Raw genomic sequence first — 14,405 nt, forward strand, 5'->3', positions numbered from 1 at the left:
CTAATCATTAGTAGAGGCCGCTATCGAGGCGGGCGGGATTAGGTGTTCGATCAAAAGAGCTTCCTAATACGTACCCTCACCCCTTACTCCAGATCTCCGTGAGCACCCGTGTTCATTGGCATCCGCGAGAGTCATTCTAGACATAGAATGCTAAGGGTAACGATTGCTTAGTGTTCATGTCTTTACTTTGTGTCTTGACATGACACGAGGTATTCGAACGGTTCCAATTTCCCATAAAAATTGGTGGCGACTCCATACAAAAATGCAAACGCTTGTTTCTCTTTTCTAACCCAAGCGCCCCCGTGGGCGGCCCGCTGTCCACACAATGGCAGGGCTATCCACAAGAGTACACATATCCAGACACTTCTGAAAGTCATCAATCTCAGCATCTGTACTATCACCACCAAGCCTTTCAGAATGAGATAAAACACAATTAAAATCGCCACACACCACCTAAGGCTCATTGATGTTATCTGCAAACTTTACTAACTGTTCCCAAAGAGGAAGTCTCTCATTAATATCATTGAAGGCGTACACCATAGAGAGAAAAAACCTCTTATTAGAGCTTATCTCAGTAACCCTCATGTTGATACACTGAGCTGAATAATCAAGAAAGTCCACCTGAAAGATAGCAGGATTCCATAGTATCCATATTCTACCACCCTTATGTCATCTATTTTTAGTAGTAATGCTCCATCCATCAACTAGAATACCATTTAAACTATTTAGAGATAAAGCTTTAATCTTTTTCTCAAGGAGCCCAAACAAACTCACATTATTCATATGCATAAACCATTTAATGTGTCTTTGTTTTGTAGGATTATTAAGACTCTTGACATTCCAAAACCCAAGGCTATGCATTCCCCACCACATGGTGAGGAACACTACCACTTATCCCAATGCCTACCTTGGGTGTTGTTGAACCATTTAGAGATTCTAGGAAGGTATGCTGGCCAAACCTATGAACAGTATAGCCTCCATCAGCCAACTCTTGCCTACTCAACCTAATGATGGGCCTTGCTGGAGCTGGACCTGAGCTGTATGTTCCAGACTTGTTCCAAACTACAGGAGTTTTCAGTTGAATCTCGCTCTTGGTTGGGTAAACGTCTTTGAGCTCATCTTGGTGCTGCTGAATATAAGGTTGCACCTCATCATCGTTGTGAAGCACGTACGTATGTGTTAAATACAACATGTCACATGTCACAATTTTTTCAACACGACCCATAATGCCTTTTCCCACCATCCAGTCACTGTGGCAATTCTTAGGAACTCCAATTAACTCGTCACTAGAGAGGTGCGCGTAACAATATGCAAGAGCTTCATCGATAATAGCGCGCTCAGCAATATAACCTTCTGGCCGGTACCGATTAGATGTGTAGTCCTTGTAAACTTTCATCAATCTTTCGAAAGGATATTGGTATCTCAAGTACACGGGGCCAAGATACAAAATCTTCCTAGCTAAGTGAAAAGTCAGGTTTACCATGATAGTGAAGAACGAGGGTGGAAAATACATTTCCAACTAACAAAGAGAAGTGACAAGGAGGTTTTGCAAAGACTCCACGTCAACGGGATCAATGACTTTCTTGCAAATAGACTGGAAGAAGACACAAAATCTAGTTAAAGCATATCGTACCTTGTCAGGCAAAATGGACCGAATAACCACAGGTAATAACTGTTGCATCAAAGTGTGAAAGTCATGTGACTTTAACCCGGTAAGTTTTAGGTCCTGCATTGACACAAGGTTTCTGATATTCGACGAATAACCCTATGGCACCTTAATTCCATTCAAGCATTCAAAGAATTGTTTTTTCTCATTTCGTAAAAAGGTAAAAGCTGCTGGCGGCAAAAATGTACGATTACCTCTCTTCTCTGGTGCCAACTCCGGCCTAATACCCATCATTGTCATATCTTCCCTAGCTGCTTTGTTATCTTTTGTTATGTCGGGAACATTCAAGAGGGTGTTGGTGATATTATCACAGTTATTTTTCTCAATGTGCATGAAATCGAGGCAATGCATGACCTCCAGGTCAGGCCAATATGGAAGTTTATCAAAGAATATCAATCTTTTCTTATGCCCACGGGTAGACAATTTAGAGCCCTTCTTCCCATATATTATCTCAATTTCCTTAACTTTCTCATAAATTTCATGCCCATTCAAAATCTTAGGACTCGCAAGAGTCTCGGCGTACCCATTAAACGCTTTATGAAGCTTACGATAAGGATGATCACGGCGTAGCCCCCTACGATTTCCCATGTACACATGCTTGTGAGAATGGTTCAAGTATTCTGATACAATATCCTCTCCACACAATGGGCAAGTCTCTTTCTCATGCACAGTATGTCCACAAAGGTCGCCATAAGCGAGATAGTCAGATATTGTACACAACAGCATCGCTATCAAATTAAAAGTTTCATTCTTATATCCATCGAATACTTCTATCCCACAATCCCACAAAATTCGCAAATCATCTAGAAGAGGTTACAAATATACATCTATATTGTTTCCAGGTTGCTTAGGGCCGGAAATTAACAATGACAACATCAAATACTTTCTTTTCATGCACACATGTGGAGGTAAGTTATAATAGCCAACACTTCTAGCCAAGTACTATGTTGACTACTCATGTTTCCGTGTGGGTTCATTTCATCAGTGGATAGCGTTAGACGTAAGTTTCTAGGTTCATTGTCGAACCCGGGATACTTAGCGTCAATCGATTTCCATTGTATACCATCTGCCGGGTGTTTTAGCGTTCCATCATTTATTCTTCCAGTTTTATGCCAAGTCATCATACTTCCATCTTCTACATTCGAATAAATCCTTATGAATCTTGGTATTATTGGAAAATACCACAACACCTTTGCCGGGATCCCTTCCTTACCCTTATAACGCCACTCAAAACAAACCCGACAATTAGTTAAGTTTTTATATACTTTTAGGTACAATAGGCAGTCATTTGGACATGCATGTATTTTCTCATATTTCATACCCACTCCTCTAATCAGTTTCTTAGCCTCATATGTTCTAACAGGAAGAACATTACCAGCTGGAAGCAAGTCGTTTATGAAGGCTAATAAACTGGTGAAACACGTGTCGCTCACCCCATTTGCCCCTTTGATATTATACAACTTCACCACAGCCGACATTTTAGTGTACTTAGAACCGGGGTACAGAAGCGCTTCACACTGTTGCAACTTCTCATACAGGTTGTTTAGGTCATCCAAATTAGTATCATCACCTACATCTTCAAAAGCATTCGACTCATCATCTTTTTCTTCATTCAACTTGTCACCCGTATCAACACCAGCTTCTGATGTACTACCAATGTCTGCTTCCAACTCAACAAACTCGGCATCACTCAGCCTTTCGTATTCTGCACCTATCCCCTCATCATCATCTTGTTTAAAACTATCCTCTTCCTCTAATGATTCCCCATGAAAAATCCAACGCATATAGGATCGACTAATACTATACTTTTCTAAGTGAATTTTAACGTCCGAAAAGGCCATATACCTAATATTACCACATCTTTCACAAGAGCATGAAATACTCGAAGAACCTTTCAAATTTTTCAAAACGAATTCATAAAATTCAGCTAAACCCTCCTTATAGTTGAGGTCACTCTTATTTGCATCAGTCATCCAAGTTCGAGCCATATATCTACATTCATAAGATATAGGTTTATTAAGGATAATGGGTATAGAAAATTAGCCTAGCTTGTTTTTTATGTTCTTCATTCGCTTTCACATATATGTAATCAAATAAGCAAACTATTAAACCCAGAAAAATACACTAAAAAGTCATCTCCACCACAATAATAAGAATAATCCTAAAACCATATCTAAATAAAGAGAAACAACAGACAAAACGTAGGCTAAAGAAAGACATGCATAGACGATGAGAAAGAGACGACGACAACAGTGACAAAGATGAATTGGGAAAAACAAACAACTATTGAGGAAAAACAAGCAAAAACAACTATTAAATTATACCCATCGGACAAATAATCAGCAACATCAAACAAACCAAAACAAAAATATAAAATATTTAGAGATATACCTGATGATAAAGAGAAAAAGACGATAAGAAAGAGACGACGAAAACAGTGACGGAGATGACAGAGCGACGGGGACGGAGAGTATTGACGGCGAGGGAGAGTGTCGACGGTGAGAGAGAGTGTGCGGTTGTTTGTGTATTTTTGTTTATGTTCGTGTGGTATTCTGGAGTTTGTTTTTGTTTTTATATATAATGAATGTATTGACAACGGATTTGTATATTATTAACCGTTGTTAATACTATTGACAATGGTTTTAACAAAGAAACCGTTGTTATTACTTTTATTATTGACAACGGTTTTTAGTTATATATCCGTTGTTATTAGTATTGACAACGGTTGCATAAATTAACCATTTTTATTATTTTCCACTAATTTGCGCCAAAATAAAATAACCCAAATAACAACGTTGTTACATATTATGCGTTAAACCGTTGTTATTACCTCATTAATGACAACGGTTCTTATTTACCTAACCGTTGTTATAAGTAATTACAACGGTTCTTTTTCTTGTAACCGTTGTTATTACATTTCAGTGAATTCCTTGAAAATATATAATCCCATTAACAACGTTATTACGTTTTTTGCGTTAATATGCGTTGTACAAGGGGCGTTGTTATTGCCTATATTTGTAGTAGTGTTACTAGTTTAGATCACGTGCAATATATGCACGGTATTTATAAAATTTTACTTTTTGATGTACTCCGTATTATTTAAGGATTTTAAATTAACAATTCAATTATTTTGTATGTTTCTTATCACTATATTTTGATTTTAATATTGTAAAAAGTCACGAAATGAGTATTTTAATAAAAAAATTCTTTTTACCCAGAAATTAATGATGTTATTTTTAGAATTATTTTTATTATTAACATTCTTTTGTGCCTCTTATCAAAAATCGATGAATTTTCATAGTACAATTATTTAAAAAAAAGTATATCATTTTGTTAGTCATATAAGAATGGAGATAAATTTATGCAAAATATAAAATATGGAAAATATTAAATTTAAAAGATTGTGTCATTAATCATCTACCATACTTATAATATATGCTAAAAATACTAAGCTTCATTTTAGGAAATATGGTTTAGGCAGGAAAAATGAGAGTTTCACCTATTCATTTAGGGGGCGTTTGGTTGGAGGTCTATAAGAAAGGGAAAGGGAAACAAAGTTATTGATTTCCTTTATTGGTATTTGTTTGACACAACCAAAGAGAATGAAACTCCTTTCCTTACTCCTCAATCCATCTAATTCCTTAACCCCCCCCCCCCCTCCCCCCAAGATATGGGATTTCATTACACTTGTTACCCTTCAACTACCTTATTTACCTACCACCACACTTGCGACTCTCACTACACCAGTCACCATCAAGACGCTATCACCACCACCACCACCACCAAAACCACCACCACATCCACCCCACATAAACCACCACCGCCACAACCACCATGATGCCACCACCGCTACAACCACCATGACGCCACCACCACCACAGCCACCCCACTGCCACCACCACCACCACGACACCATCGCTACCACCACCAAAATCACCACCACAACCACCCCACATAAACCACCACCACAACACCACCGCCACAACCACCATGACGCCACCACTACCATCACCACCACCACAGCCAACCTACTGCCACCGCTACCACCACCACTACCACCACCACAACGCCACCGCCACCACCACCACCACCATCACCACCACTACAACCACCCCACCTAAACCACCACCCGCACACCAAAACAAACCACAACCCAGCACACTTCATTTTCTTGATGTAACCAAATAAATAGTTAAGTTTTAGGTAATCCCTTACCATTCCCCCTCTTACCCTTTCTAATTTCCTTTCCCTTTCCCTTTCTCTAACCAAACTCCCCCTTAGTAAATAGGGGATGTTTGTTCTTCTTATTTTCATGTTAAAGTTCCCATCTTTTGTTCTCATTTCTATTAGTATGTTTGAGTAGTATATTGCTTGGGTGGAGGGTAATCTTGTGTGGTTAATTTGGGTAGAATGTTGTCTTGAACAAGCAAGTACTACATGAGTAATTTTTCTTCTAGTTGTCATGCATACAAAAAGTGTGTGGAAATGTCTCAATGAGAATTCGAGTCAATTTCACTATTTTATAACTTGTTGGGTGAGAGCTTGACTTGTAACTAGATAATTTATGACGATTAATGGGTTATGGGTAATTAGAACGAGAGTTCGATTATGTTGAGCCTCAGGTTAGTCTCACATCGAGAGGTTGGGACGTTCCTTTGAATTTACCTTAATTACTTGTTAATTTGTGCCTTTACTCGACCCTTTCTCTACATGAGTGAACCGACCACCCTTGGTTACTTAATTAGCATCTTAATCAATTTTTCATTTGATAGGTCCATTTTATATATAGATTAACCCCCTATTTCAGCTCGGTTTATTTGATTATTACACTTCTATTAATGTGTTTGTGAGCTAATTCCGTGTTCTAGGTGTTTTTGCTCGTATTCATTACGTTTTGTAGGAAATAAAGCACTCGGTGGCTTTTTCCCGTCAAATTCGCATTCACCCAAGTTCATGAGGCTAATAAGAGCAAGTCTTGACCATGCAAAGGTGTTTCGGGAAGCATAGGGGCATTTTGGGAAGAAATTGGAAAACTCGAGCAAGAGGAAACCGATCTTAGTTGGTGGATATGTAAAGAAATGAAGTCCAAGAAAAAGCCCAAGCCATATTCATGCATTGGATGCCAAAAGATGCCTTAGACGGGCTCTTAAACACGCTTGCATTAGATTCCACATTGTCATAAAGCAAGAAGTTAAGACGGAATTAAGATGAATAAGTAAAAAGCCACGACCCCGATCGGAGTGGGGTGGCCCCGATCGGGGTTCCCCCTTTATAGTCCGTTTATGTTACTCCCTTTGGTCCTATATAATGGGTATTATATCCACACACTTCCATACGCTTTTCCATAAACTTATATATCAACTTCCGTCTCCTTGTGTTCGACCCCTATTACTACATTCATTTGTGTCTAGGGTATTTATCTTTGATTAGGTTGCGACATCCTATCATCATTCATCTAGCTTAATTGCTTGCTTTAGTTGTAGTCTTATTAATTAGTTTGTCAAGCATCCAATTGCATTTGCTAGAACTAAACTAGGAAGTAGACAATCAATCTAAGAACCAAGCACCGTCCTTTGGGTTCGACCCTCGCATACACGACGACAACTCGTACACTTGCAAATAACCACTCATACTCTTAATGAAAAGCTTTATCTCTTATAGAACAAACAAACACCTATGCACCCTCAGAGTATAACATCCTCAAACTTTCAAAGCTCAATATAACACCTTTAATACTCCTTTTCCAAAACTCTATATGTTATCCCAAATCACACTCGCATACAACTATGTTACTATGATCTCCACCTTTAATAACCAAACATCAAACTCCAAACTCCAAGCATCTAACATCGCTCGCCAAAGGATCCAACCTTCTACTATGAGATGATCACAAGTAGCTCTAAGGCGATTTAAAACATTTTCAAGTTACCATGAAAGAATAAATAACTTGCAAACCAAAACAAAACATTTCCGTGCAATACCACAAGGCAAAGAACACGTAGCTTTAGAAAATATAAGCTCAGAGAAAAAATCAATGTAAAAGGATAATTATAAAAGTTCAAAGAAGAAGGAAACTGGAGTTGAAATAAAGAACAAATCGAGAGTAACGATAGATAAAACAGATAGAGGATAAAGATAAAAAGAAACTTTTGGTCTGAAGGCTTAAATAGAAGAGGTATGGTTAACACGTGCAAGGATGACAAGAATAGACGACTCAAAAATAGTTTTATTTTCTCGAAGACACGACACCTTAAAACAAGATAAACAAAGCATGATAACCAGAGTCTTACAATTCTCGTACAATCATCACTTAAGGTGACAACGTCTCGAAACATCCTTTCATCATATCTCAATAATACCTCATGACCAACAAATATCTATATAATTACCCCTTTACAATCACTACATCCTCAGATTATCAACTCTCAAAATCATAAACTCTCACGACCATCAACTCTCAAGTCCTTCCACTATCAAGGTCTCCATCTAATCACACTTAATGAATCAATCCATATCAATCTCTATACCCTCAATAGATGAACACCACGATACATTATAAACATCGTCAACTTGGCCGATCACTAAGGCATGCTTGAACACCTTAATATTAACATCTCACAAGTCCATAATTACAGATCATCCCGTACAACCAATCCTTAAAAACATATGATCAATAAATAACTCCTCAATGGATAAAACATGTATTCCCTCGTAACTCACTGATTGCCATATATGATTCTTATTCCTCAAATAAGATATTCCACTTAAAGACAAGCATAGTCCTCCAAAATTCTCAACTTGCTCGATCCTAACTCCACGATAACATTCAACTCGTTCCCCTTAATTTATTCTCGATGCATAAATAACTCACATAACTTTTCCCTTAACACAAGACAAAAACCCAATAAATCTATCCATTAAGAACATACGCCACGATATTCCCAAATAAAACCATAAGATAAATTTACTCATTGTGTCTCTCACTTCTTGCAAAACTATAAACCACAATCATACATTTTATGCCACATATCACATCCCGCTATCATCAATAAGGATTTCCTCAAATACATAAAAGAACATAGCGCCTAAAATCCCCAAGGAAACATCGTCGTCATAACAACTTCTAGCCCCAAAGTAAACTTCCTCTCAACAATCTCTAATCCCAAAATAAACTTCTTCGTTGCCAAACTCATAATATAAACGCTCTTTTCTTTCATACCTCAACATCCCAACAACTACCATCAATCCTAACTTATTGCCTCAAGAAACCACAAGGGAATCAACCTCGAAATCACCTCAGACAAGGACAACACCACCAAATGATCCAAAAAGGGTGAAAGTACGATAAGAGTAAAGCTCGTGTTATCAAGGATTAAAAGTTGTGACAAATATGTAACCCAACGCACGATACGTAACATGTAAGAAACATTTTCAAAATCGACCATCTTTCAAATCAACAAAGCATGCTCGAAAAACCGTTCATGGAAAAACATTTTATACAGTTAATGACGAAATAAAACATCAAGTCATAAACAACACAATACTTAAACTATACATTTAATACAGTTAATAGCGATAAACATTAAGACATAAACAAACAAATACATGAACAAAATAGGTAATGCAATTAATAACAATCCGAAATATTAAAGCACAAAGAATCAAGTACATGAACAATACATGTAAGACAATTAATAAAAATATGAAACATTAAGGCATAAACAAACAAGTCCTTAACTGTTTCTACCCCATTTACTCTCACTCATTTACTAGGTCATTTATTTTAATCTTTAACTATGCGAGAGTTGGGAGCGTGTTTGCTCTGATACCAACTGTAACAATCCGGATTATAAAACAAAGCAAAAACGTATTATAAAGTAAATATCAGAGTATATTACTGATAAAAGGGGTCAAGGTGGCGGAAACACAAAGCCCAACTCCGGATCGATACTAAATCCAAACCAAACTAATACATTATTCGAAGGTTCTTAAAATATAAAGCAAACTCCTATTTTATTATTCGTCTCGCCCCCTCGATGCATCCCAAGCAACATCATCCAACAGCGACGAGCATTCAACCTGAGAATGGGGGTCGACAATCAGTCGGGAGTAACTAGATGCTCTCCCAATCATGTTTACAACAATTGAATATAACCAACAATTATTAACAATTGAAATGCAAAACTAGTAAACATGTGAGACCATCTATACTCATGAAAACTCGACACCAACTTATCATTAATCAGTGATATACGAAGATATAAACACAACGTAACAACATTACTAACCATATAATATCAATAACGGAAGAACCAAATAACCAACCACGAAGCGTATAACAACTGCCTCCACTTACCCAAGCATAGTGTATAGAACGAACGCCGTTAGAGCGTATAACAACTGCCTCTAACTGTCAGAGCGTATAACAACTGTCTTTGAACGGACGGAGCGTATAACAACTGCCTCCATCGGTGTGGATCGTATAACAACTGCATCCACGGTACTATGTATAGCGTATATCAACTACCTATATGCCTAAGACCTGGCCAGACTCTCGGCGCAATAACTGTACACCGAACGACACACGGGGACCAGAGCGTATAACAACTGCCTCTAGCCAATCCCGAACATAGACCTACAGCAAATCCCACAAGGGGTAGCGTTTGCTCATTCCGATCGGTATGTAACTGATACCTCACGTCATCTATACAACTAGCCCATAAACAATGCACAGTATAAAACCATACATACATGTGAATATCATCACTATCAAATCATAGGATAATATAGCTGACCAACCTACAATTATATGAACAAGAGTAATAAACGATATATGCAAACCTAGCGTTATATAATGAAACTGAACACCACATAACATGTGAAACAAGTATCAACCATTCAATGTTATAGTACTCCAGCTATAACTTTTAACATTAACCATTCAATGTTATAGTACTCCAGCTATAACTTTAACAATACCTTACCTCATAACTCAACGTTATATTAGCTCCGCTATAACATTGACTTCATTAGCCCAATGTTACATTAGCATTAGCTATAACATCGACAAGTAACTTAAGTTATAGTAGCTCAGCTATAACATTGAGCTATAATCTCAAAGTTATACGGCTTCAACTATAACCTTATCACAACCTCAGAGTTGTACCAACCCAGCTATAACATTGAGCCATAATCTCAAGGTTATACTAGTTTAGTTATAACTCTAGGCCTTCTCATAAGCCACCACCAAGCCGCCACTAGGGTCTCCATTGGGAACCCTAGCCGCGCGCCCAAACACCCAAACAGAGCATAGGCAAAATATGTTATGCAATTTAAACACTAGAACGCATACGTAAACACACACACACAATTAAACATGATAATAAACAATCAAACACGTACCAATTACACAAATCAATTATTAAATCTTGTAAATTACATCAATTGGCATAAACACAATTAAAGGAAAACACCTAGTTACCTTTTTAGCAATTAACGAAGCGAATTAATGAAAACCTTCCTGAAAGACACGACCATCAAATCCTTGTCTCCAACACGTGTCAACGTCCCAAAACCCGATACTAAGGAAAGGCACAAATCGAAACCCTTGAAAACGCCATGAAAGGCTATTCTTCTTCTTTACCCATTAAAATAAGAGTCCCAAAATATAGGTTTAAAGGTCCATACAAATAATTCCCATAAAATTATTTGGAGATAAATATGATGTGGAGGTAAGAGTAAGGATTGTGAAAATATATTTTGTGTATGAGTTTGGAAGAAGGAAATATATTCAACAATGAAGTCAAATGGAGAAAAGAAGAACAAAAGAGAGGAAAAGAGAGGAGGCTGTCGCACGTTTCACGTGTGAAACAAATAGGTTGACCTAGTTACTTACTAGGTTAAATCTATTTAGAAGGGTCTAACCAGTGGGCTTTGGGTCAATTTAGCTCATACAATGGATTATCTGATTATAAATCGGATTGGAACATATTAAAACGCAAAGAGGCCTTATAATAGAAAAGTAGTTCTTAAATTAAAATAGTAAAATCGTCCACGGACATTTTAACCCAATCAAAAGTAGATTAAAACGAGAAATAATAAAATAGAAAATGAAGACGATAAATATAAATATTCAAAATACATTATTAAACTCCGAAATAATCAATTTAATAAAATACTTTTATAATAAAATATTATTATAAATGCGGGGTGTTACAAGTAATTTGTTTTTAATTATTTGTTTCCTAGAGCCCGCATATTCGTGATTGATGTACATACATGTAAAGGTGTTAAATTTGACGTGATATAGATGTGTAATAATAATCGAGTTATACCCCGTGATAGATACGTATACATATAACCAACATGGATTGGGAGTTATTTATGGGATTATAGATTGGAACCTTGGGTTTTCCCGGGCGCTTGACCTTTTGGGAGGCTTGTAGATGGGGGATTATATCAATGGAATTAGAACTAAATAAGGTTTGATTACGGACTCGCAATGGGTAAAAGAGAGTGTTGAACCTGGAACATAGTCAATTGTGGAATTTAGTAATGACCGTATGAGAGCACACTATGAGATTTGATAGTTGAACTTCGGTATAAAGTTCTCTTTTATGGGGAGTGAATGTAGCAATTCATAAATTAAGGAAAGAGAAAGTACGGAATGTGAGGTAGTAATGAGAGTTGAGCAAAGAACTTTGGGATGAGTGTGATGTTATAAAGGAGCGTATTTGGTAGACAAGCATGTGAGGCAAGAGAGAGTGCATGAGAATTAGTGATAAGACTTGAGGAAATGAGAGAGTGGGGCGAACTTCGGGGACGAAGTTCATTTTAAAGGGGGAAGACTGTAATACCCCATATTTTATAATTATATATTTTATATTTCTCTAACAATTATGTATAAGACGGAATAATAAAATAATAATAATTATTATTATAAGATGGTGATGATGTTTATGGGGACCACGTTGTTTCTTGTACTGGTACTGTGGGTGTTAAGCATCGGCACAACCTCGTTCATGACACCTTATTCGACATCTGCTATCGGTCAGGTATTTCTACGGGTAAGGAGGTTGATATCGGTTTGGTTGACGGGCATGGTGGCTCCCTTCGTCCTGCGGATTTGCTACTTTATTCCTGGGACAGAGGGCGTGATGTGTGCGTCGATTTGACAAGGTCTTCTCTTTCGACTCGGACTGGGATGATGGATTTTATACCCGGCCGGGTTGTCGCTGATGCTGCTCAGCGTAAGTGTGCTAAGTATGGGGATTTATGCGCGGCAGCTGGTTATGGTTTCCTTCCCTTCTCTTTCTCTTCACTTGGGGAGCTGGGTTCGGATGCTATTGCCTTGCTCAAGCGGATCAAGAAATTCTCGGTATCTCATGATGCGGGGGCTCGGGTGGCCGCTTATATTTTCACTAGACTTAGCTTTGCTGTTGCTAAAGGTGTGGGAGCCCAGATTGTCTCTCGGCTCCCCACCAATTTCATGTAAACTTTTATTTTTCTTTTAATAAAAGCTGCGCGCATCCTTCTATAAAAAAAAAAACAATAATAATAATAATAATAATAATAATAATAATAATAATAATAATAATAATAATAATAATAATAATAATAATAATAATAATAATAATAATAATAATAATAATAATAATAATAATAATAATAATAATAATAATAATAATAATAATAATAATACGTAATGATAATAATAATACGTAATACAATACATGTATATATATACGTATACTCACTCACCTCATATACTACTCCACCCTTATCCATCCATTTTATCCATCTCATATCCAAATACAATCTCATTTCATCCGCACAAAACTAAGAGAGAAAGAAGAGAGAAAAGAGAAAAAAGGAAAATGGAGATTTTGTCCCTCCGCCTCGAGATCGTAAGGTAAAACCGACTGAAACTTGTTTACATAATATTTAATTAAGACCATTGACCCGCCTTGACCCCGACTCACCTCTGACCATCATTGACCACCCCGTCGACCACCAAAAACGTGTTTGGCCGTGTATTTATTTGGTTATTTGTTGTTGTTGTTGTGTGACCATCTTAAGACGAATTTTTAACTCACCTTTCGTGGCCGACTTAGGGAACCCTTGGATGGTTATTGTTGGGGGTAGTGAGGGGAGTATAGTGGTGGTCGTGGGTGGTGGTTTGGGTGGCTGTAGGTGGCGGAAATAGGTAGTAAAATGGGGGTGTACGGGTTGTTTATTTGTGTTGTAGTTGTTGTTGTTATTATTGATGTCGGCTGCCAGGGTGGTAACCGTGGTGGTTTTTGGTGGCGACAAGGGTCAGGGGCACCATGCGGTGGTTGGCGTCGGCCGACCGTGGCCAGTGGTAGCCGTGGTTGAGTCATTGGTGTTGTTGTTCATGTTGGTGTCAGTGTTGTTGTTTGTTGTTAGTGTGGAGCCGTGGTGGTTGTCATTGTTGGCCGTGGCCACCATAGTGGTGGTGGCAGCCACTAGTGGTAGGTGGTGGTTGACCGTAGTGTTGGATCGTTGTTGCGGGTTTTGGGTAGCTTTAAGACGGGTTTCGTTTATTTAATTGCGTATTTAATTTAATTAGATTAATTGTTAATTAAAATATATTTAGGTGACGGTTTTTATGGAAGAATATTATGAGCCGGATTGCTTACGGAGTATGCTAAAAGCTAGGTTAATCCTACTCAGTTTTAATATATACTAGGTAGTATCCCGCGCTTCGTGTAGCCTGTTT

Source organism: Silene latifolia, chromosome 6, assembly GCF_048544455.1.
Source record: "Silene latifolia isolate original U9 population chromosome 6, ASM4854445v1, whole genome shotgun sequence".
Taxonomy (NCBI): Eukaryota; Viridiplantae; Streptophyta; class Magnoliopsida; order Caryophyllales; family Caryophyllaceae; genus Silene; species Silene latifolia.